Raw genomic sequence first — 3536 nt, 5'->3', positions numbered from 1 at the left:
ACTTCATGAACTTCTTTCTTCTGAGAGGCTCCATGATTTACAGGATTTCTCTCAGAGGTGTACATGAATTGGTTATTTACAACCATCTCAATGAGCTCTCTTGTTTCTGCAGGCATTTTCTTTAAGTGGAGAGATCCACCTGCAGAGCTATCCAAAGAGATCTTGGATATCTCAGACAACCCATCATAGAACACACCTATGAGGGACCACTCTGAGAGCATGTCAGGAGGTCATCTCCTGATCAACTGCTTGTATCTTTTCCAGGCTTCATAGAAGGATTCACCTTCTTTTTGTATGAAGGTTTGAACTTCCACTCTGATCTTGCTCATCCTTTGAGGAGGAAAGAACTTAGCAAGAAAAGCATTTACAAGCTTTTTCCAAGAGTCAAGACTCTCTCTTGGTTGGGCATCCAACCAAAACTTAGCTCTATCTCTTAAAACAAATGGGAAAAGCATTAGCTTATAGACGTCCAAATTAACTCCATTAGTCTTCACAGTATCACAGATCTCTAAAAATTTTGCTAAGAACTGATGTGGATCTTCCAATGAAAGTCCATGGAATTTGTAGTTCTGTTGCAGAAGAGAGACTAACTAAGGCTTAAGCTCAAAATTGTTAGCTCCAATGGCAGGTACAGCAATGCTTTTGCCATAAAAGTCAGAGGTAGGCATGGTGAAGTCACCAAGGACCTCTCTGGTCTCCTCTTGTGGTTCGGCCATGTCCTCTGTTTCTTGTTCAAAACTTTCTAAAAGGTCTCCTCCGGAGTGTTGTGCTTTAGCTAGTTGCAAACGCTTCCTCAGAGTCTTCTCAGATTCAGGATTAGGAGTCAAGAAGGGTTCTTTATCCCTGTTCCTGGTCATAAACAAGAAGAAAGAAAAAGAGGAAGAGAGACTTATGCCAATAGGCAAGAAGCTCCTCCTTAAAGTCAGAAATAGAGTAGGAAGAAGATGGAAGGGAAATCACAAGAGAGCCTCTATGCCAATTGGCAAGAAGCTCCAAGTGAGATGTGAAGAAGGTAGAGAATGCAGATAAAGAAGTTGAACTAAAGCTATTAGAGTTGAGTGAAAAGAGATTAGAAGAGAAGAGGTATAAATAGAAAAAGTGAATTAAAAATATATTTTTTTATTTAATTAATTAATTTAATTTTTGAAGAATTAGTTAATTTAATTTAAGAAGATTTAAATTTTAATTGTTAAATTTTCGAAAACAGAGGAGAGAGAGGGAGAATTAATTTTTGAAAATTGAGAGAGAAGGGAGTTAGTTAGGTGATTTTGAAAAAGAAGAGAGAGAAGAAGGAGAAGTATCTTCGAAAATTAAGGTAGAGTAGAGTTAGTTAGGTGGTTTTGAAAAAGAGGAGAAATAAGAAAGAGATATTTTTCCAAAAATTAAGGTAGATGAGAGTTAGTTAGGAAGTTTTGAAAAATAGGAGAGAGAAAAGGGAGAGATATTTTCGAAAATTTTGAGAGAAAAAAGTTAGTTAAGAGGTTTTGAAAAAGATGAAAGAGAAGATAAGATATTATTTAAGAAAAGATAAAAATAAAAATAAAAATAAAAGATAAGATAAGAAAAGATTTGAATTTAAAATTTGAAATTAGAAAAAGATAAGATTTTGAAATTAAAAAGATTTGAAATTGATTTTAGAAAAGATAAGATTTTGAAATTTGATTTTGAAAAAGATTTAATTTTAAAATTTAAAATTTGAAAAAGATAAGATAAAATTTTTGAATTTTGAAAAAGATACGATAAGATTTTGAAAAAGATTAGATTTTTGAACAAGATATGATCTTTAAATTTTGAAAAATTTTATTTTTGAAAACTTGACAACTAAGATAAGATAAGATAAAATTTTAAAAATTAAAATCTGAATTTTTATTTAAAAAATTCGAAAATTAAGATTAGAAATTAGTTAGAAAAGATATATATATTTTTTTTATGTTTGAATTTATTATGAAAGACAAAAACGCAAAAAAGACACAAGACTTAAAATTTTTAGATCTAGAGCCCCTTTATTTTCGAAAATTTGGAGGGAAACAACAAAGGACACCAAACTTAAAAATTTTAAGATCAAGACACATACAAGACTCAAGAACACTTTGAAGATGAACAAGAACACGAAGAACAAAAATTTAAAGACCCAATGAACACAAGAACATAAAAAGAACACTAAACTTAAAATTTTTAGAAAACCAAGACCAAATTTTCAAAAATTGCAAGAAATTGAACAAGAAAACACCAAAATTAAAGACTTGACAAAAGATTAAACAAAGAAAAATTATTTTTGAAATATTTTTAGAAAGGAAAATTGGCTCAAAGACAATTCAACCAAGAGCATATGTCTGGGTTTTAGCCAATTGAGCTAGAAATTTAACGTATTTTTGAAAAATCTTTTTTGAAATTTTCGAAAATTAAAGAAGAAAAATTAAAATTAAAAGACTCAAAGACTCAAACCAAGAACATAGATTTAACATAGAAAAGAAAATTTTTGAAAAAGCTTTTAAAATTTTCGAAAAAATTAGAAGAAGAAGAAGAAAACAAAAATTAAAGTCCCAATTAAAATAAAATAAAATAAACTTACCTGATCTAAGGAGCAAAACACTCCGGCAATTTGTCCAAACTCAACAATCCCTGTCAACGGCGCCAAAAATTTGGTGCGCATATACGCAAAACCCACACTATTTCGTACAATAGCAGCAGTACCAGCAAGTGCACTAGGTCGTCCAAGTAATACCTGAGCGAGTCAGGGTCGATCCCACGAGGATTGTGGCTTGAAGCAAGCTTGTGGTTGCCTTGCAGGTCTTAGTCAGGCAGAATCAAAATGTTTTTGAGGTGTAAATTAGCTATTAAGAAGTTACCTATTAGGAATTTATATGAATGAAATAGAGTTGAGAGTCAGAGTTGCTTTGTCTTTCTGAAGTAACTTTGGCACTACCGTCTTCTTTGCTTGTGAATGATCTTCTTCTATGGCAGGCTGTAAGTGATCAAAGCCACGCCAATGGTCTTTGATCTCCTCTGCTACAGAATGAACGCCAGGGCCCTTGGTATTCAATCCAATGGAGGATGAAGCACATAGCAATCCATTCTCTTGGCGATCCTACTCAAAACTCCATAGACAAGGTAGAATCCTTTGGATAAGAGAACGCTGCTTCTTGAATCTAGGCTATACCACGGAGACCTTAATCTCCCCGGAGATCGGCTGAACTGATGTCTCGAGAAGTCCCTAACGAAATCGTGGATTAACCGTCTGAGAGATGCGAATATATCAACTAGTCTCGGCCCACGAAGATTAGACCGACTAGAGTTACAACAGTAAAGATGTTCATGTGGTGCACCAATTCCACAAATTCTTCCTTTTTCACCTAAGCTGTACATATCCGCCCGCAGCACAAGTAAACCCAAGAATTACATAAAATGGTTTCAAATAGATTATATGCAACAGAGGTTATAAAAAAAGTAGAAAATAAATGGTCGGAATCATATAATGGTGAATCATTTACACCTTCTCATCAATCTTAGGCCATCCTTGTTCAATTTCAGGAGAT

The 3536-nt window shown here is 33.4% G+C and overlaps 1 non-coding gene across 1 annotated transcript; it reads left to right on the top strand.

Moving 5' to 3' along the window:
- Nucleotides 1-219: 219 nt before the first annotated feature.
- LOC112724769 (small nucleolar RNA R71) lies at nt 220-323 on the top strand. The gene has a single exon (XR_003163916.1). It is a non-coding gene; the product is annotated as a small nucleolar RNA R71 (small nucleolar RNA).
- The last annotated feature ends 3213 nt before the right edge of the window (nt 324-3536 follow it).

Source organism: Arachis hypogaea, chromosome 11 (genome assembly GCF_003086295.3).
Source record: "Arachis hypogaea cultivar Tifrunner chromosome 11, arahy.Tifrunner.gnm2.J5K5, whole genome shotgun sequence".
NCBI classification, from domain to species: Eukaryota; Viridiplantae; Streptophyta; class Magnoliopsida; order Fabales; family Fabaceae; genus Arachis; species Arachis hypogaea.
The sequence above is the reverse complement of the archived record's forward strand: the minus strand, read 5'-3'. Positions and strand labels throughout refer to the sequence as shown.